The sequence below is a fragment of the Dermacentor andersoni genome, chromosome 3 (assembly GCF_023375885.2).
Source record: "Dermacentor andersoni chromosome 3, qqDerAnde1_hic_scaffold, whole genome shotgun sequence".
NCBI lineage: Eukaryota > Metazoa > Arthropoda > Arachnida > Ixodida > Ixodidae > Dermacentor > Dermacentor andersoni.
In genome coordinates, this window is record NC_092816.1 from 42,092,929 (window position 1) to 42,115,005 (window position 22,077).

Here is a 22,077-nt window from a genome sequence, read left to right on the forward strand (position 1 = left end):
TACGTTTTCTTATTTTTCTCTTCCCCTCTGCCGCCCCCCCCCCTTTTTTTCTTTTCTCTTTTTTTTTCCCCCCTTTTTTTTTCGCCACCGCTCCTCGGAAGCTGCACGTCCACGTTTGCGCCCGCGTTTTCTCTCTCGCTCTGCTCCAACAATTGTCGGCCGCGCTCGTGTTTCGTGTGCGCGAGTGCTTTGTCTGAACACCTGCCGAGCCTTTTTGCGATGGAAACGGCGTCCGGGCGGTGAAGTCGCGTTGCTGGCCGTTGCTCGCCGATCGAGCGCGCGCGTTGCCCCCCCTTCCGAATAATACGCGTGCGCGGCGATGGCAGTTGCAGTCGTCCTCTCTCCCTCTAGGCCTAATTAATTGTTCGGATATTTTTTTTTCTTTGTTTATTTTTTTACCTTCTTCAGTGCGTGACCCACACACAATGCCGGACTGCTTGCTGGCGCGCCTGCGGGTAACCCCCCCCTCTCTCTCTCTCTCTCTCTCTAATTGATTCGTCTTTGTTTTCACTTATGCGCGTATTGCCCGCACAAATACAACGGGAAGTTCTGATCGGGCTTTTGTATTGCGTGGTCGACGAAGCGGCTGCGGTACCCGCCGTGGTTGCTCAGTGGCTATAGTGTTGGGCTGCTGAGCACGAGGTCGCGGGATCGAATCCCGGCCACGGCGGCCGCATTTCGATGGGGGCGAAATGCGAAAACACCAGTGTACTTAGATTTAGGTGCACGTTAAAGAACCCCAGGTGGTCGAAATTTCCGGAGTCCTCCACTACGGCGTGCCTCATAATCAGAAAGTGGTTTTGGCACGTAAAACCCCATAATTTATTATTATTATTAAGCGGCTGCAGTGTAAAGCTGTTCGTTGGAAAGGGGGCGTATTTTTTTATTATTTATTTATTCCGTTGGAATAAGATCGAGCCGATGCCGCAGCGCCAGCATACACGCCGGTTCCCGGGTGTTCTTTTCGCTTTGTCATGGCGACATTTGCCATATTATTAATTTATTTAAGAAATCGCAATTCGCACACGCAACGAAAGAAAGTGCACTGCCGAGAACCCGTTCTAATTCTCCTTCCAAGAAAGGGAAAACAAACCGGGATTATTGTGTCGTCGTTGTTGTTGTACCTTTCTTTTAGTGTTTGTCCTAACGCAATAATAAGTTCGATACGGGTTGTATATGCGCCGTTGTTGTTGACGTGATCGTTGCGCCGTTGCCGACCTCGTTATTAAACGCGCAAGCGGTAACATTGGAGTGCGTACTGTCGCTTACACGCGTGGGCGTGTTTGCCGGCCTCGATTAACTTTTCGGGATTCGCGATGATCGACTCTCTCGGCCGCCCGAGTTCTCATTGCTCGCCTAGCTTCCGCTGAACTGCCGGCGTAGAACGAAATATTTCACCGTCGACCGTGGTGAGCCGTGTTTCGCGCCGTGGAAGCTCGCCAGTCAGGACTCTTGAGCGCATCCCCCCCCCCCTCCCTTTTTTTGTTTATTTGTTTGTTTTCTTTTCGCAGGAGGCAGGCGTGCGAGCGAGTACCGGACGCGGGCGGGCGCCGCAGGCTTGACTCCTGTGCCGCGTCGCGCGTCGTTAGACAATTCCGGGCAGTGCAGCCAAAAGCTGCGCACCACGTAAGCCAATCAGAGAAGAGAAACAAGGGAGGATAGGTATGGGCTGCTGACCCCCGCTGCTCGCCTCTGATCGTCCTCCGCGTAACGCCAAATGGATGAAAAAAGAAAAGCTTTCTCGGAAGGATTTGGTAGCGAGCAATGGCCGACCCGTTCTGCGAGACGCGCAGTAGTACGTACGCAGCTTGTTCTCGTTGCCGCCGATTGGATTGCGCGAGCCCGCCCCCACGGCCTTAGCTGCGCTGCACGGAACTGGCAATGACCGAACGGTGCGTATAGCTGGCCGAGCGCCTGAAAGGAAACTCTCGCGACACTGCGAGTCTGGCTCGCGCGCTCGGTGTTCTGTTCGACGCGATGCCTTCAAAGGCTGCGGCGGAGTGGGTCGTGTTACGGCCGGACCTCTTTGTAGCGAAGTTGCGGGAAATAACGAAGGAAGAGAGGAAACCCCTCTCTGGCGGTGCCTGGCCCTCGCTGGCTGTATACGGACTTCAGCTTCCCGAGCCACGAACGAGGTGGCGATGTTCGATCCAACCCCGCGACGGCGGCATTCCGATGGGCGCTGGGTGGAAGAATTTCTCGTGCGCCGAGGTTTCGGTTGTTTGCGCGAAGAGCCCGGGGCGGTCAAAATTATAACCCCGTGCCTTCTGTAGTGATTGCGTAGTTGCATTGGAATGTTAAGCCCCGTGAATCGTAATTAAGGAAGGAGCGTGTAGGCATTTTCTCTGAATAAATGGCGGGTAAAACGAATAGATAACTTGACCCTCCCTATCACGAAACTACGGATGTAAAGGAGGAAGCAGTATCAGTTGTTTACCATGCACTGGTAACATGCGAACGTATAGGTTACTGAGATGGCAACTCCAGGGCCTCAACCATACTTAGCAACACTGTACGCAGTTTTCTTTCTTTTTTTTCTTTTTAGTTCTAGAATACGAAAAGAAAATTATTCTTTGACGTTACGTTCGCAATCCTTCGGCAAAATTTCGCCATAACGAAGCGGTAGGTGTTGGGTTTATAAAAGTACTCTGCGTGAAGTTGGGCTGTAATTCGTATTGCTCTTGAACGATGGACGTGTCGTATACTGCAATACAGAGACCGAAGACCGGACGAGTAAGTAATAAAAGAGGTGTTCTAGGGCATTCTAAATGTTGCGCGTTACACTGACGGTATTCGCCGCTTGAACGCCGCTGCGATGGCGGTATGCGGAAGCGGGTGTGTGGCGACCACCATCGGCGGGTATCCATCCCACAATTACCGCGGCACTTCAAACTGCGGTGTATAGGGGGCTAGAACCTCGCACCCACCGACCCACGGTCGTCGTCGTCGTCGTCGTCGTGCAGCCCCTCGAGAACCACGGAGGGGGGCGGGCCTGTATTGCGCCGCCGCATCGGACGCGCGAGGGGTCTCCCTTATTTCGTCCTTTGTATGGCCGCCACGAACAAAGACGACCGCGATGACGCTTCGCATATACTATACACTCGATCCCTCTCCAGAAGCCCTAGCTCCTTTCTTTCTCTCGTCTCTCCTCTTTTCCTTTCTTAATTTCAATCCCCACGCACGCGCTCACTCAACCCCATACGCACGCGCGTCCGCTGACGAAGCGGGCGATGCGATGCGCTTTCTGGACGCGCGAGTGGTACGGGCTGCGTCGTCCCACGGCACCCAAAGCAGCGCGCGCGCACACACACAAAAAAAAGAGAGAGGTCCCCTGCCTGCTGACTCTTTCTTTCGTTTCGTTTTCTTCTCATTCGAGGCTGAGTCATTCTCGTTTCCAAACCAGCGCTAAGGGGCGGAGGGAGAGGAGGATGACGAGGCTGCGCGCGCGAAAGTGGCAACAGCACAAGCACGCACACTCACCGGCCCACCCGCTCGCCCCCTTCTTCTCTCCTGCGAGCGTGCCTGAGCGTAAGCGAGAGCGCTACAGGGTGCAGGCGGCAGGGTTTCAACCCCGAGCGCAGATCTCTCTCGAGATTGTGTGTGTGCGCGCGCGCGGGGTTGGCTTGCCCCGCCGTTGGGGGGGCGGGGGGGGGTAGCACACGGGGCATGGGATGCAGAATGGGCGTCTAGTGTAGTGGAAAGGGGAAAAAAATCCGGGAAGAAAGAATTGAGGCGAGAATCTGGCGGTGAGGGAATGTCGGGAGTATAGTGAGATTGCGGCGGCGTGTGCATATATACCGCCTCGCCGTCGCTTACAACCAGCGTCCCGTGTTCTTTTAGGCTCCTCATCTTTTCGTCGTCGAGGAACGTTGACACCGTAGACAGTCTTGACAGACCTGCAGACAGGCCGCGTGCCTTGCGTTGTCTACAGGGTGATTCTTTTCGGACGGGAGCGAAGGCGTCAAGATGGGCGCGAAAGGGAGCGCTTTATGTCGTCGTCGTCGTCTAAATTCTCCATCGTCGTCGTTTGTCGCTTCTCCTCCTGTTGTTATCCCTAACCAAAAAAAAAACTGTTATATAAGTGTTATTCTGTTCTTATTGAATTTCAGTCGCGTTCCGTATACTTTCTGTTGAAGTTCTGCTGAACGACATGCATAATTCCTATGAGGGATATTATCCTTTTTCTCCACCTCTTCTTTTTTTTTTTTGAGCATGTCCATGCGCGCCCTTCGGCAGTTATTTGAGTGAAGCTGACTTTGTATCCTTGATCTTTCAAACACCCTTCCCCGGGTGCAGGGTAGTCAACCAGGTTCAGTAAAACCTCTCTGCCTTTCACTTCTTTCTCTCTATCTTTCTATGCCGACCGTGTTTTATGTCCCACATTGCTGCAAAGCCGCCATAGTCAAAGGCAACGTTTGGTCAGTTTGGACTGGTAACTAGTTCAGAACTCTTTTACACTCACTTAGCGGGGATAGTTTGACTGTATTACTAGAAAAAAAATAATGAAAGCTAATCTTTTTTTATTTTAATCTCGCGCAGATCGAAACCTTATTGTCGGTGTAAAAAAAAAAAATTAAATTCTGGGGTTTTACGTGCCAAAACCACTTTCTGATTATGAGGCACGCCGTAGTGGATGACTCCGGAAATTTAGACCACCTGGGGATCTTTAACGTGCACCTAAATCTAAGTGCACGGGTGTTTTAGCATTTGGCCCCCATCGAAATGCGGCCGCCGTGGCCGGGATTCGATCCCGCGACCTCGTGCTCAGCAGCCCAATTACACCATAGCCGCTGAGCAACCACGGCGGGTAGCGGCTGGTGTCGAAGTCACCCCGTCGCCATTGGGACGCACGGATCCAATACGATGTACGTGGCGACCGATCACGTAAGCCGGGTGACAACCTAAACGACTCATTCGGGAAACATACGCCACTGCTAAACTCAAAAAAGAAATTGTACAGAGCAACCACGGCGGATTATCGTCGGTGTGACGTCATGAATTTTAAGATTAATTTTGGAAGTATTTTGGTCGTTTTTGCGCTGCTGTACGAGACGATACTATACGGCAAACCCCGGGCGGCCTGTGTGGTACATTGTGGTCGCTTACTCGACGTGTTTGCTAGAGAATGTGATTGCAAATTCCGTGAATGCTACTACATTCCTAATCTAGTTCCCACATAGCCACCACCATTATAAATGGAACGTATTTGCAGAAATGTTCCACTTACTATATGAAACCTGTGCAGAGCGAAATTATCGAAATGTATAGCGCAGGTCTTGCCCATTTTAGACGTTTCAACGGAAATTCGGTTGCGTTTCAATTCACTTTCCGTTGGTTGACCTTCTATTGAAACGGAAGTGAGTATTGTGCATAGTTTTGGCTAGCGGGTGTTACGGTTCACTTTGTGCAGCAATGAATGGAACGGATTCCAAACGCCTTGAGACACGACGTGCACCTAATAGCCGCGCTCGTCAACGGGATAAGACTTGTCCGTCGGGTGTACGTGTGCGACGGGATTATGCACCACTGCAAATCCTGCTCTCCCTCTCTCCTACGTTCACCATCCTCTACGCCAGGGAGTGGTTTCTTTCTGTATTCCTCTGTGTGGGTTGACCCGTCGTGACCTACGTTCACCCCCTCTACGCCAGGGAGTGGTTTGTCTGCGTATTCCTCTGTGTGGGCTGACCCGACGTGTCCTATCAGGGAGCATGAGAGAACGAGGTTGCCCGGGTGGTGGAGGGTATAAGAAAACCAGCGAGCCGCCACGTGGGGACACGTCTTCTCCGCCCTTGCGTGCAGGGGCACGCACGCCGAACGTTTCTGTAATATATATATATATATATATATATATATATATATATATATATATATATATATTGCCTTGGGGCGCACTGCTCACCCGTAATTGATGTATGAAACTTTTGTTATCGTTTTTACATCACCTCGTCTTCCATTGCCGAGCCCTCACCGATGGTCAGCCTGGTTTGAACTCCAAGCAGGCGCTGTTGAATGTTGCCGAAACCCCGTCCCCTTAACAACTGGTGGCAGCCTTAGCACTAGGGTTGTGCATCTGGGGATCTTTGAAGGAGGAGGAGAAGGAAATTGTGATTCCGGATCTCGGGGGGGGGGGGGGGGGGGGCTGTGAGGGAGCGGAAGTCGCATGTTTTTTTACCGCTGGAGCGTTATTTTATTTACTGGCGGGCGAACCGAGAAGGGGGTCTGCCCAACTGAACCATCGTCGTGAGAGCCTGTAGACTCGTTTAATTTTTGAAGGGGCCGGGAAGATTGTGTAGGCAACCATTCAGTCCTGGTGCTGACCGGCACTCACGGAGACCGCGGAAGTGCGACTGGTGTTAAGAGATCTAAAAAAGAAAACCAGCTTCAAGTCTAAGTGTTGTTCTTCGGTGCGAAGGAAATGAAGCGGTATAGGCTTTCTGCACCTTCGCGCTACTCGTAGCGCTCGAAACCAAAATTTCTCGCGTCGTGCGCTCTTTTTGACAATCGGCTTGACGTAGTCTGTCGACTTCTCACAGACTGTTATGCATTTTATAAGCTTGTCGTTTTGTCTGTCTACCAACCGTCGTGTGGAAACGTGCGTAACAAATCTATTTTCGTTTGTCAATTTGTGGGCAGTATAGCGAGACGGAAAAAAAAAAAACGTGAGGGGGGGGAGCTTGCAGACTAACGCTTGTCGATGGGCCCGTGATCGCCGAAGTCATTTTTTTTCCTGCGTGATAGTATCTCGAATACAATACATTTGCAGCCTTTTGCCGTATCACGTGTGACAGCATTCAGGCCTAGGGCTTATCCTTGCATAAGCAGACTGTACCTGCCTATTCTAGCGGGTGGTTTTCCTTTCTTATCGCGACCTCTTTTTACCCGCGTCGCAAAGTTACTGCGAGTCTGCTTATTTTCACTTATCTCTAATTCACAGCTGTGCAAACGTGTTTAACTTGCAATAACAAGTTATGCAAAGTGTTTGCGCTCCATTTTCTTAAAGACTATTGTAAGAAGCCTCTTATGTGTCATATGTTTCTCCGAGATACCTGGTCAAAAAATTTTGCTTGTTATGGCAGCTTAGTGTTTGCAGTGAGTGGTCCCATCTATAAATAAATAAATATTATATTCTTTAAGCATGTGTCACGTGTATTTTTTTTTAACATTCCTTCCACGGTCGACGACAGAAAGAGTGACTCCTTAAGTTCACAGGCCATCTGTAGATGGACTTGAGGAATATTTCGTTGGAAGAGAGTCTTTGGTACATCTGGCAAGGTTTCATTTGGAAAAAGAATGCACTCAAAAAGTGCTTTTATAACGTGGAGGAGACCTCAACCGCGCCGTCGCAGAGGCGGTGGTGCTGCTACGAGCTAGGTTACAGCTCCGCAATCTGCTCCCGATGATGTTTCTCGCGGAAGTGCGGGCAGAAGATGCGAGAGTTCCTTGCGCCACTATCTGCATGTCCTTCGGGGAACACTAGCACTAGTTGTTGCTCACAAGCATGAGGAATAGTAGGCCCCCTATTACATTGCCAAATTGAGTCTGCTTTTCGAAATACTGAAGCTCTGCAGCATGAGTGCTCCGTATCGCCCGCTTTGTTGCACTCTTAAGTTAAGGTGCATTGGAGAATTCACGCTTCTGCAATATAGAGGAGCGGCCACCCTTATCGTCAGCAGAGGCTCGGCGCAAGCCAGAAAAGCCGCAATAACGAAGGGCAGGTAGGTGGCCACAGCGCCCTGACGTTCCGGCACCAACTCGCCGTTATATCGTATATTTTAGCAGCGTCCGTTCTCGCGGATTAAACTTGCATGCGCCTCGTCTGGCTTATGCCGTATTGGTAAAACACTGCATCGTCTCCAGTAAAAGACCGCCATAATTTTCTAAATTAACCAAACACTAACCTGCTTGCGCTTCATACCTTTCTCTGTCGTGCCCCCGTCTTCCCCATTTCCTCGCAGTGAGATGGTTCGTTTTGTATACGAGAATTGCAGTATTACCCATCCTCATCTTTATAGACCTCGCGGCGAATGTGCCTCTCGATTCCGGGCCGTCGAAGACGTGCCTGTTTTTTGCACATCGTCCTCGGCAACATTTGCCGACCCATTGTTCGTCGAAATAGACGGTATACCCACGCTGCTGCTGCTGCTGCTGCTGCTTCTGGGCAAACTCCGGGAGCGGGCGGGCGGATGCTAGAGTGGGCGACACGGGGTGGGCGCAGTTTTCTTTTGGGTTGCGGGCGAGAAACCGGTTCGTTGGGCAATATTGATTTCTTGAGGGAAGAACGGGGGGAGCGCGGCAAGGCTCCGGCGCGTTGTGTGGTGCGTGTCCCTCTCCGCATGCTTCCCCTCCCCCCTTTCCCTGCAGACGCGTCCAACCCCACCGTCCCTCACATGGAGGAGGGCCTCCTTTATATCCCCCGGACATTTCTTTTCCATTCTTTCCTCCTTGCCCTCGAGCGTATTTTTCATTCGCGCGCCCCTGATGAATGTCCGCCCCAGGCGCTCGCCGCCATCACCGTTGCGTAGAGCACGCTGCGACGGAAGCAGTAGGCCTGGCCGCCTGCTTGTTTGCTTGCTTGCTTGCTTGCTTGCTTTACTTTCGCCGCGTAACCGCGTTGCGCTAGCGGCAGCGTGGGTGCCGTTAAACAAAGAAGCCTACGCCTCCCCCTCCCACGCGCGCGCTGACGCTCTCTCGCTTTGCATTGCGAGTGGTAGATAGGCGCGGTATAATGGCCGCGTTGCCTGCTTGCTTGTCGCGGCGTCTGCGCCTCCTAACGTGACTCCTGGGCCCCGGCCTGATTGCGCTGCGAACGGGGTGACTCACGATAGTTTCGCGTTGCGCGGGCAGAAGGCTTGGTAGGAAGGAACGAGAGAGTAGGCGGGACTTTTTTTTTTTTTTTCTTGCTACCGTTACCATTTTTTCCGTAAAATTCGAAACGGCGTCCTCTCTCTCTCTCTCGATTTGTTTCCGGCTGATCGAGCTAAAAATATTTGTTGTGCTGCTAGATCTCCACCTGGACTTCGAATGCAGTACCAATATGTGTAACTGAATGTTACACATACTGGTACTGTTACACATAGTGATACTGGTACACATACTGTCCGTTTTGTTTTGTCTTGTCGCATTTTTTAAAGCAAGATCAAAAATTCAATCCTGCCACTATGTCTACATTTTGCGCTGTTACTAGCAGGATGGAAAACCAACAAGCCCAAGCTGCTATTCTAGCGAAATACATTTCTAGATGTAGTGTCTTCTTGTCTCGTCCCTTGTCTACATTTTGCGCTGTTACTAGCAGGGGTACTTTATTCGTTTTAGTGAACCGAAAGCTAGCCTCCCTCATCCGTTGGTCCACATACTTCTGTATTCGTATTCTACGTGTTCGAAAATACAGTGACTTGATTGAATGCCGAGGAAGAACGGAGTGTTGCCCTGAGGCCATATTTATCACCGATATGCCGTTTTTTTTTTTTTTTCGTTATACCTTTGTCGTTCGTCATTGGCTCGCACAAAGCGGCCGCCTTGCGCTATCGCCGGGATCGGACGTCGACGGGATAGATAAGACATGGACGGAATGGGAGGAAGAATGAGAGTTCTTACAAAATGCGGCCACTGGTTCCTAACAAATGCTGTGCGTGCGGCACCTTGTAGATAACGGGAAGCTTGAGCCTCCTGAACCTTTTGGTGCCACGCGAGAAAGCCAAAAGCACGTATACGGCTTATGCGCTGACGTCATATCGAGGCCGCCATATTCTTGTACAGCCAGTACGATAAAGAGCCACGCGTTACTTTCGTTCCTTATCTCCAGCAGCACAGTGAAAGCGGTGAACAAGACACTTACAGTATGGCGTACGTGACGTCACACGAATGCGTGACGCAACACCTACGAACGGCGGAGCGAACTAACGCGACCCGTAGCTTTCGTTGAATGAGTTTATTGACAGAACATTTCTGTCTCGCTCTCAATATTGGAGAGCTGTCGAGCAGTAATTTACTTGCGTTGCCTTTTTATGGCGACTAATTATGAACGCGCGACACGTACAGTGAGGCGCCGGACACCACTGATGCGTAAACACGGACATTACATGATCGTGCTGCCGAAAACCGAATCAATTCAACGCTCGACGCCGCTTTCGGCGACACAATCGCTGTATGGCTTTCAACCAGAGCACAGGGATATGACCGGCGCTCGCTGTACGAGACCGATTTTGTCCTCGCAGCGGTCGCTGGCCAGCAGTGCCTCCCATTGCGCCGCACTTGGATTTATGATTTGGGGACTGCTGTTATATAAGTTGGCATTCCCATGTGGTGTTGTCATAACTAGGCCGATCCCGAAGGCTGTGCAATCAAAGGTGGTCGCTTGGTGGGCCGATCCTGAACGCAGGACGCAATTTGTGACCTCGCAAGGGTTTTAGCGCGGTCTGTATATACGTGAGTCTCGTTTCACGCCGCTGAGGCGTGGAAGGCACAATGAACAGTGCACGGAGAAGTTTTGGGAGAGGATGCGCTTGCGGACGATATTATAGCTAGCTCCGCGCATATCTACAAGACATTTTTGAACGCTTCGATTTTAAAACGCAGTTTATCACACAATGTAAACAAGTGACAATCATTCAGATCGTTCAAAGGAGTAAGGAAGCCGGGTTAATTCATTATCTTGTACTGCTTCAGCACAAGCGATGCTGTCGGGTTCGTGACATCTTAGCACCAATACATAACGTAAAGAAAAATTACGAGGATCCTACACACTGTTAAAGTCGGCGTAAGCTACGCACTGTATGATTCCACACTTGCGCTAAACTTGTTAGCTTTGCTAGCGTCAGTGAGCGTTTCAGTCGTATCAAATGGCTATCGACCTGTCACGAGCAGAGAAGAGTGGAAAAGGTGCGAAGTGATCATGATCAATTCGAATCTATCGCGCTGTGTGATCGTTTTTGTTTCCACCAGGTGCCGCTACACGCATCTGTCGACTAAAGCCTCTCTATTTGTCCCCGTGGTTTGTAGAAGCGTTCTCGGACGCGGCCACGCGGTTCTAAGCGAGTGCTGGCTTCAGTCGTCTCAAAGCGCTATAGGCACGAGAAATGAGTGGTGGAAGCTGGTAACTAAGCGTGCGTTAGAAAGCTGGCGCCTGCGGGCTATTGGAGCGTTGTACAGCATGCTGAAACGCTTGTTCGCACGCACCGTCGGCGCGCAGCTTCCTTTGTTCCACTTCATTTTGAAAATTGGCTCTACGTAACCTAAAACACATGTCTGCGTTAACGCAACGTCACATTACCTCAAAATATTTAACAGAAGAATCTACATCGAATAATTTGCGTCTATCGAATCGCACACTGCGTGGGATCCGTATAATCTTTTTATGTTATCATGTCATCTGCTTTGCCTCTGTTTATTTTGTTATCATTCCTACTTTTCTAATACGTGTAAAGAAGGCTGATAATTTAGTAATCGTGTCATAACCCCTTTAGAACGTTATCGCTGTATTGTATCGCGACTGCGTCAAATTCCGGGTGTCTTTCTACTTTATCAAATTTACGACGGCAGCTGGTTTGTACAGAGAGGGTGTCACAAATGTTTCCCGGTTTTACGGTTTGCGTCCTGAAAAAAAAATGAAAGAAAAAAACGTGACAGAAACCTTCTCAAGGTGGCTGACCACGCTAACGCGATTAGCATTGATGACGCAGTGTATCGACACACCGTATTGTCACCGCGAAAACGCGTCATGTACGAGGCGTGTGCTGCAGCCGAGCTCCTCTCGCATTTCCCCTCTGGACGCGCTGCGCCATCTATCGGTGCTGCCGCGAAGTCCGTGCGTGGCGCGTGCGTTAATTAAAATTAAGACACGGTTGTCGGAATGTATATGACGCAGGTTTGATTCCACCCAGCAGCGGAGAAACGTTTTTTTCTTATCATCGGAGAGCGGCATATATCCAGTCGCGCATACTCAAAATCAAAACTGGCGGGAAAGAGGCTCGTTAAAAGAGCGGCGCATAGCTACTGACACGTACCCCCCGTGGAACAATTAAGTATACATGCCGGTGAGGTTCATTGAAGAGCGTTATGTACCCGCGGTGGCACATACCGACATACCTAGTGACCTGAAATTGGCATAAAGGGGGTTCACTGAAGAGCCAGCACATTCCAGGAGGCACACATGCCCGGTGACCTAAGTTGTTCAGATGGTTGGTTTCGAACCAAGTTCCCTCAGCACGGCAGCGCGGTGCTGTGTACCCGTTGTAGGCTATGGCGAAACCAGTGACCTAGGGACGCGAAAGAGGTTGTAGATACAAACTGACGTACCGACAAACTGCAAGCTAGATGAAGTTCCCAAAGATTGCTGATCGCATTAACAAAATAATAAGTATATAAAACGTTGCGGCGATGGTCGAACTTATTGTAAAGCTCAAACCTAACGTAGGCATGCTGCTGACGACAGACCCGACTACGAAATATATCTGTAGCGCAGTATTGACGTGTAGTGCAAGATCGTATGATCGCAGGCACGGACTTTAAACCGCGCACAGCTGGTGAAAGTGATGGAAGTGGAGGCTCATATTCTTGGTGCGTGTGTGTGTAATAATAGGTCGCCTTCCCGATTAATCAGGAACAAAGCATTCAAGGGAAAAGAAATAATAGTGAAGAACGGTCGCTTCGCAGCGCCGCGCGTTGTTCTGGCTTCCGGCGCAGTCAGCTGTTGGATGAACGAAAAAAACAGTAAGGTCCGGGCTCTTTTTTTAACATCTCGCGGAGCGGCGAACTTTCGATGACACATCCGTGTAAACGATGCCTTCTCCTTCCTTTTTTTTTTCTCTCTCCCCCTTTTTAAATTTCTGTGTACAGCACTGCTGCTTTCCGCACCGCCGTGTCCAGCTTGCTTTTGAAACATGCAGTCTACCACCGCAGCAAGAACGGCTTCGCGAAGCGCATGGTTAGCGATTTGGCAACTCGTCGCGGTTCCCGCAAACCTAGCATTTCTCTCTCTCTCTCTCTCTCTCTCTCTCTCTCTCTCTCTCTCTCTCTCTCTCTCTCTCTATTGGCTCCGTATAAACTTGGCAGTATGTAGGCTCCGTTGTGTCAGCGGTTTTTCCTGTAATATGTCCGTAAAAAAAAAGTTATTACTACAGAAGTTCGCCATCAACGCTATGTATACCATTTACCCCCTTTTACACTGTTACTGAACGAGGCAAACCCGTCGCACTCGTTGCCATTCCCTTCACTCTAGCTCAAGTTTTCGTTATTCCAAATACTGTTTTCTTTTTTTTTTTATAATCGCTTGTGGCATACTTGTTGAGCTGGCCGATTGCTCGATGAGGCGGACGTACACTAGAAATCAATATGCATATTTGACGAGGATTGGCAAGGATTGACTTATTACCCTGTTGGCGCGACATCTTCGATATAGTTATTCTAGCGCGGAGACATTTTCACACGGGCACAGGAAGGGACGCGCATTTTTGCCTAATTAGCGATATTGTCCTAATAAGCTTTTTAGTTAATTACTCGCTAACGCGTGTTCTCCTTAACTGTGCTGGCGCTTTTCCTTAGCTCTCTTTATCGGGCAGGTGTCGCACTTCAACACCGAGTTTAATATCATCCAAAATATACAATTTCCCACAATATTACCGCCGGAGGGATAACTGGCGTTGCGACGCTGTTGTATGCATGGGAATCCTACGAGGGGGTATAGCTTCGGATTGTCATCCTTCTCAGACACCTTGGAAGTCGCGCTTGGTTAACACCGTCCCGGAAACGTCTGTCACAGTTCTTATTTTCTACTAAAACGTCACGCAAAGAGGTGCTCCTTCTCTTTTGACAGTATTACTCAATTTATTTAGTTATTTATTTATCCAACAAGACGACTTTTGCTTTGATGTACAATTATATGAAACATTTAAATTGTCGGCAGGCTGCTAAACTTGTGATAAGAGACGACAAGGTCAGCGCTCGAGTTGCGACAGTTTGTGATCTGTCCTTTGCTTTTCATCGCTTGGTCATGCACAGCCGGTGAGTAAACTTTATTGAAATATGTAATGCGGGGTGAACGAAAACGTTTTGCTAAGATTTTATTTTCAGGAAGCTTCATCTGTGTGTCTGTATCCGCGTTCTTTTTTCCTTTTTCGCCAAACGGCACAGCGCCCATTTGGAAACTCGCATGTAGTCGCATATTATACCTCTATAGGTAATCATCTCATGAGAAGCCAACAAACAAAGGCACCAAGGAAAACATAGGAGAAATTACTTGTACTTACGAATTGAATTAAAGAAATGATAAATTAATGACAATGAAAGTGGACGAAAAAAAAAAACTTTTACAGAGCATCGCACGCGTAATTCGAAGGCGCGGGATCGTTCCCCACCTTCGGCAAGTTTTTTTTTTTTTTTCATCGACTTTCATTCCCATTAATTTATCATATTTTAATTCAATTAGTAGGTACAAGTAATTTCCCCTATGTTTTCCTTGGTGTCATTGTTGGCTTCTCGTGATGCGAGTAACAAAAATCGGGCCCCTCGGTTGAGCCCCTTCTTTCTCGTTCTCTATAAGTAATATTGTACAAAAACTCTACGATCCCAACTTTACATTTCGCCACGAGTCGTCCTTCTCTTTTGCATTCGAAAAGCATGCAGTAGAGTTTCTACAACTTCCAAGATATGCGTGTCAGTATTAATTTAAAAGTGCCCATATAGCTTCCGCAGCGTTTCCTGCATGCAGCTAAGCATGCGAAACGCGGTACGGAGTCGATCGCGCTCGCGTGCTGCACGCAACTTGTTCGCGCAGCTGCTGTCTCTGGCGCGCCTCGCACGTGCTTTGTCTGCGCCGTGTACGGTGCTGCGAAGAGGGGAAAAGGTCGGCTGGAAAAACGTCGGCTGCCGCGTTCGACCGACCGCAGTGGAATGCGCTTCAGCTTTCGCACGAGCTCGTTTATATAATAAGGTCGAATGCGAAGCGCACGACGCGCTGTCTGTTGTACGGCGCTCGAGCAGTCAATCACTCGCTGATATTGTCATGTGGGGGAGCCAGACGTTGTCTCTTTCTTTCTTTCTTTCTTTCTTTGGTGTCAGCCGCGTTTCGCGAAAGTTCATTTCGATGCAAACAAGCTGCTTCCCTTTTTTTTCCTCGTGTTTTCTTTTCTCTCTTTTTTTTTTTCTTTGTTTGGGTTGCCGTGAAAAGCGAGATGAAGCGCTAAGATAGGTGCGGAGCCGTTAAAGAGTTGTTTCTCCTTCATCTTCTTCTTATTCTTCTCCTTTTTCTTCTTTTTTTTTTTTTTTGAATCGTTTTAGCGAGGCTTAACTTGACATTGTGCGTGGTCATCGAGAGTTTCTAACTGCATGCGCCGTTGAACACGTGACCAGAGATTGAGGCTAAAGGTCCGATATAGTTAGTTACTCTCGCGTTTGTTCCGATCAGTCTGAAGTCAGCGCCGAAGCTCTTGTGCGCAAAGTGATCTACGCTGAAGAGAACGCACTGACGTGGATTAAGGGTCACAGTAACTATAAATGATGGCTCGAACACACGCTATATATATATATGCTGGTTGGGTGTTCCTTATTTCCTTTCTTCATTCGAGACCCGTTCTTTCCTCATCGAAGAACGAGCAGTAAAGCGCGTTGCCTCTCAACCGCACTCGGCCAACACGGCGCGCATGTAGTGTAACTTTCTTTCTTTTTTAAATAAAGCTACACACGGCGCCTCTGTTTGAACAGCAGGCTCCCTTGCGCCCCCCCCCCCCCTGTTTGTTGAGGGAGAGAGTGCATTGGGCGCGCGCACTGCCAAGCATCGCAATATAATTTCTCGCAGAGCTCCGGAAAAAAAAAAAGAAGAGATTGTCACTAAAAGAAAACGCGCCGGAACGTATGACTTCTCTCTCGATCGGCCACTTTTGGCGGCACGCTTTACTCTCTCTCTCTCTCTCTCTCTTCTATTTCTTTAGTGGCACAAGCATAGAGTGACATTCTTGTTTCTTGCGCAGCACTTCCGGTTCACCTCCCGAGACGACCGTGGAGGAAATTCAAGATAGATAAGAAAAAATATAGTACAGTACAAAATTCGTGGATTTCATTGTAGATATGATATCAGAGCATAAGTTTGGTTACAAGTTGAGTTACTGAAGCGTCTGGAATAAGTCTAATTAATTAGAAATCGCGGATTGCCGCACACCAAAGCGCAGAATCGTACACTTTAGAGGCCCACCACGTGAGCATGAGTTTGGCGAAATTCCTGGAAACCCGAAAGCTATGACGTCGCTGATGACACACACAGGAAGGTGGCACGATATTTAACCGGCTAATTAATGGGAACACAGGTGCGTTCGGGCGTTGCGTTCGTCTAAAGTCGACCCAAAGAAAACCAACGCCGAGGTGCGAGTGCCACTAAGAGATACCGAAGTCAAAGGTTAGGGTCGCCTACCATTTTCGTTTTCCTGTTTTGCCTGACGTACGTGACGCTCATCGCAACGCCTCGCTCGAGCTGACGGGACGGCCCGTCATGTTGGCGCAGCCCAATCAGCACGCGCCGAAAGCGATGCCCCCCCCCCCCCCACACACACACACAAACACACTCCGCAAGTAAATGATCGAAACTGCAGTCGCGGTGCGACGGCTGTCGCGCGCGTGCGGAGATGAATGCGTCAAGCCGCGGCCTGCGCTTCCCACGTCATGCAACCAGGATGGATTGCTGACGTGACGCTTCGTGTATACCTTCGTTACGTCACCTTTGAGCGCGTGGAAGCGGTATGCTTGCTGTATGTATGTAAGCATGGAGTTCAAACCGTCCGGACTTGACCGATTCCGAACGTAGTGGCGTTGGAGCGGATTCCGAACGTAGTGGCGTTGGAGCGGATTCCAAACGGAGTGGCGTTGGAGCGGATTCCAAACGGAGTGGCGTTGGAGCGGATTACGAACGGAGTGACGTTGGAGAGGCTAAATTCTCCCCTCGTGACTTGCGAGAGAGAGATGACCTATTGTCGGCGGCGTGCATGAATTAGATGTGTACGGAGGCGCCACTGCTCTTGTGTATGCGGGGCGGCTATCTTGAAGCGCGAACTGTGGCATCTTCGGATGGATACTACTACTACTACTACTACTAATGATAATAATAATAATGATGATGATGATGATGATGATGAAACAGGCGAGGGTTGTTTTCTCTCCTTGAACCTTTTATGGTCAGAATTTTATTATTGAAGCGAGAAGTTTGTGTTTCGTGCTTTGGAATGGCAAAAGGCAGGCAGAAATAAAACAAGAAAATATCGGTGCGGTTCTTGCGACATATCGAAGGCCTTTCTCCTTTCGTCATGAATCGCCAGGAACTCTAGGCGTCGAAGGCAGCCTCTTGTTCTTCGGACTGACGGATATGATCCTGATGGATATGAACCGTGGCGAAAAATTATTGGAAGACCATTTCTTGTGCGACTGAAGGCAAGAGATTTGCGCCACCCAAGGCAAGGGAACGTGTTGCCTTTGGCAACACGTTCTTGATGAGCAACACATTCAGTGATGCCGCCGCTCAGAAGCCTAACCTTATCGTGATGCGACGCGTGGACATTTGAGAAAATATCAGGGAAGAACAGTGTTTATTTGCTGTACCAAGTCCACAAATTTTATGTCGTTATGTTACTCGCGCTCGGATTTCTGAGATTGGTTTCGGCGTTGCTTTTTTCTCTGCGTCGGATATTTCTTGTAAAGCATTGTACGCTCTACAAGAATCATCGAAACAGGAATAGTTGAAGAGTTTCTGCCGCCACGTTTTTCAGTTCGTCGCATGCTTGAGATAAATGGATACTCACTGCGAAATTCTTCGGCCGCGACGACAGCATCTAAATGTCAGATGTTTTCTGTGCACTGAAGTCCAGAACGAACGTGAACCCGTCCTTTGGCTCTCTCCGCATACTTCTATCTGTCACGCGGCCGCAACTCTAAAAGGACGCATGTCAGCAAAAATTGAGGGCAGTACAGACATGCATACGGCGACAGGATGTGTAAACTTCCTCAACTCGCACGCTGCGCAGCATATCTATATAATTGTCGCTCTGGGACGTTAAACCTAACCAATCAACAATCAATCAACCTGTCTTCTTGTCTGATCACTGTTTAAAAAAATCGGCGCCAATCAAGACGTCTATAGCCAGCTCGCCCAGCAATAAATCTTTTGAACCGTGCTAAAGGAACAAAACTCTTCTGCGGTGTGAGGTCAACTGCTGATCTTCTTCTCCTTCTTGCCAACAGTGAAAAACGTAAGCGTGGCCTTTAGCATGGGTTACTTGGCCCTGCATCTTTCATTTGGCGCCGTCGAATGCGCGTTGCCGTATTCACTGTGAACAGAGAGAGCGTGATCTGCAAGTTCGAACGAAGCGACGGAACAGTGAACGAGCAAGTGCTGCGACTCATCTGCACGCAGCGAAGTCGCATCGTGACTGATTTGCAGTCCGGTCGCAGCATGTGTGTGTGTGTGTGTGTGTGTGTGTGTGTGTGTGTGTGTGTGTGTGTGTGTGTGTGTGTACACATACAGACATGCAGACACTGCAGTCGGCGCGGCTGGTGGGGCCAGCGCGAACGTGATTGGGCCGGCGATGTTTGAGCGTACGGTTTCGATGGCCCACCGCACCGCCATGTTTGCAGAAGAAGCCACTATATGTTTGCTGTGCGCTCGTAGGTTTGTGTACGTGTGTGAGCAGCTGCATACGGCTCTCTTATATTGACCAGAGAGCCCGCGGGGAATTGGGGGAGGGGGGGTCAGTTTGGTCTTCATTGTCTCCGTTAGTGATCGGCAGTTCTCTTCTTTTTTTTATTCGCCATAGGAATGATAATAAAGTTTGGAGCTTGTATTTCGTCAATTAAAAATTGTTTTGTGTCCCTCGCGAAAGGGAAAATTGTCATCGGCCTCAGTGTAGCATAAAGATAGAAAGCAGCAGCAAGCGTGTCCTCCGCATTACGGACTTCCCCGGGACTCTTTATTTAAAAGCGAAGCGTTATATGGTTAGGCGAAACGAAAATCCGTCTGTCCACGCCTGTGTACAGAAAACTATCATCATCAGCAAAGGCCCGACCGTCGTCGTCTTCCACAGCTGGCTCGTTGGCGCCCCTCGGCGCAACCGCGAGAACGCGCTTGTGCCGCTGCTTCCGCGTTCGTCGTCGTTGTCTTCTTCCGCAGCTTGGTTCCATTGCCGCTCATCATTCCAGCGCAGAATTTCGCTTCTCTTCTGTCGTCGTAATGGGGAGGCGGAGTTTACGGGGGTATTAGCCATTCATTGTCTTGCGTGACGGACAGATTTAATTTTGAAACAATGTAACCTCATTAAGAAACAGAGACGCAACCAATAATTGAGAAAGACTTTAATGCACCGTCGGGATTGACCCAGTGATAAACACCGGGGCCGTACGTTCCAGCTTCGCTGGGTAACCATCTATACGAAGCGCTTGAGCGGTTTTTAAGTGTATTGTCGCCGTCGCATCGACCGTGAGAGTGTCCCTGTGTTTTCAGAACCGCTTCGTTTGTCTGAGCGCGAACGTTGATCGGGCCACGTGTTCTTGTTGCCGTTGCAGCCTGAGGAACCGGAAGCAGCAGCAGCGGCGGAAGCGGAAGAGCATCGTCTTCTCCGGCGGCGGCCGCTGTCCACCGCCGATGGGGAGCCATGGGGAAAGGGGGAAGCCGGGCGGCTGACGCGCGCTTCTCGGACAGCAGCCCTCTTCAGCCGCCGGCCATTCGCCGGTGAGCACTGCTCTCTCTCTCTCTCATCTATGCACTATTTTTTCTCCACTACTCTTTTAATCCCTGTCCCTTTACCTGTACAGCGCTGTGGAGGTGCCCTCGCACGAGAGGCAGTAACGGCGCTGTACTTATCTCTTCTATTTTCTCTTTTAAAACCACTCATCATCTTTCTCTCTCTCTCTCTATGTGTGTGTGTGTGTCTGTCTATCTGTGTCTGTCTGTATGTATCCCTCTCTTTCCCGGCGTGCGCCAAGAAACAATGGTTACTTGATGCGCACCCGCCGTGATGGCGTGGTGGATATGGCGCCGCGCTGCGAAGCACGAGGTCGTGGGATCGAATCCCGGTCACGGCAGCCGCACTGCGACGGTACGGCGAAATGCATACATATATATATATATATATATATATATATATATATATATATATATATATATATATATATATATACCCACTACGGCGTGCCTCAATCAGATCGGAGCCTTGGGCTCGCAAAACCTTAGAATTTAACTTGATGCGCGCCGTCTCCCCGCGCTTTCAATCTTCGAAGTCACGTGATCAAACGCGTGCTTGGAGAGGAGAGCGCACGTCTCCTCCTCTAGCCCGGACGTGGGTGGCGCATGCCGGTCTGCGCGAGTGAGCGCTTACACGGCCCTCGCGCCGTGTCCTTGCGGTATTGTGCGGTGGGTGCTAAGGTTTAGGGCATGGAGTTTCTCACTCTATTACCTAGAGGGAAATCTGGCGCCACCGTATATGGGAGTTTTCTAACGAGCGCTGTGACGTCATGGGAATGAGTGTTTTATGTTCACGTTGGTCTGTGCGTGCGTGACACCATTTAATTAGCAGGCGAATGTTTACTACAGTTTACGGCGCGACCGATAAAACTATACGAACGTTACTTCATGTAGTTTAACACTTCGCTGTCGCAGTTAGTGATTCGCCTTTCTTGGCGAAACTGCGCGACTTTTTATACTTTCATCCTTGCAGCACTTACCAGCCTTAGCTTCTGCGGTCATCTAGTTCGAATTTTCAATATATTTACGCAGTAAACGCATTTAACGTACTTTTGCTGAGGAAGGGAAGAACAAACGTCAATTTAATGTTCAGACTGGAGCTAGCGCATTACTGGCGAGGCGTAACAATGTTTTCAATCAAGTACTTGCAACCTCGCATACGTACGTCCCAAGATTGGCGTAACCGAGTTGAACTGCCTACCAGTAGTTACTTAAAAGACTGTACAACATAATAAGTTTCACTCGTTACAGTTAAGGAAAAATTGAATTCAGCGCACGGAATGAAATACGGTAACCTGAAGCTCTGACTTTATGCTCAGAATAGAATCTTTGTTCTGTCACCCGCATTTACGCCCTATAATTTCACTCAGTGCAGGTTTCGTTAATGTGTTTCACAGCTGTCAAATCGTCGGACGTAAAGTAGCTCGCCGGGCTGCGGCTGGCGCGACTGAGCTTGGCCGCGCGCGGACCCTTTCTATATATATATATCTTGACAGCCATCTGCAGTGGGTACAAGTCTATAAGCGCGCCGAAGGCTAGTGGGTTCATGTGCGCCAAGTTCTCGCCGCGTAGTTCGCGTTGAAGCGAGAGGCAGCGAGGTCAGTTCGCTCGCTGCTGCTGCCGCTCTTCCGCACGCCAGCGTTTTGACAGCGAGTGTCCGCGGTCATCGAGCGAGATGTGTTCATGTTTGACTGTGCGCGCGTGATAGTAATAATGTTAGACTGTGCGCGCGAACTAGTAATAATACCAAGCTTTCGCTGTGACGTCTTTCCTCTAGCTTGCGCGGCAGTCTCAACTTCCTCCTCCTCTTCTTCTTCTTCTTCTTCTTCTTATTATTATTATTATTATTATTATTATTATTATTATTATCTTTTGTCATGCGGTTACGCCGGCGGCGGCGTAATTTCTTGGTCTATGGTAGTGTTCCTGTATATGCTACCGCAGGGAGTATATGCTCCCTGCGGGAGCATGTTGTTGTTGTTGTTGTTGTCCTATGTGGCCGTGGCACATACCCACAGTGGGGGATTGGCCAAGAATCGGGCGGTTTAATTAGGTGCCTAAAAATAATAATGATAACAAGGGAGTACAGGAACACTAGTCTATGGTGGCGTCCTCGCTTTCCTCGTCGTCATCTCGGCGAGCTTCGACGCTATGCATGCTCACGTTCGGCGCTAGCCCGACTGGTCTCCTTACTCAACCTAAATAGAACACACTTTCATGTTATATGTGCTCGGCTCGGTCACAATAATGCCTGACCGATACACGTAGCGCTATGCGTGTTTCGATGCGCTTGGCCGCACATAAAAATGCCTGTCGATATTTTAGCGCTTCGCCGCATTGTCCTTGACAATGCAGAGAAGCAACAT

The 22,077-nt window shown here is 49.5% G+C and overlaps 1 protein-coding gene across 1 annotated transcript in view; it reads left to right on the forward strand.

Annotated features, from left to right (window-relative positions):
• LOC126516865 (uncharacterized) overlaps window positions 1–22,077 on the forward strand; it is a 65,266-nt gene that overhangs the window by 27,909 nt on the left and 15,280 nt on the right. Inside the window, exon 2 of the mRNA XM_050166955.3 lies at window positions 19,534–19,699. The gene's annotated coding sequence lies outside the window, so the exon portion shown is untranslated. The remainder of the gene's footprint in view (window positions 1–19,533; window positions 19,700–22,077) is intronic.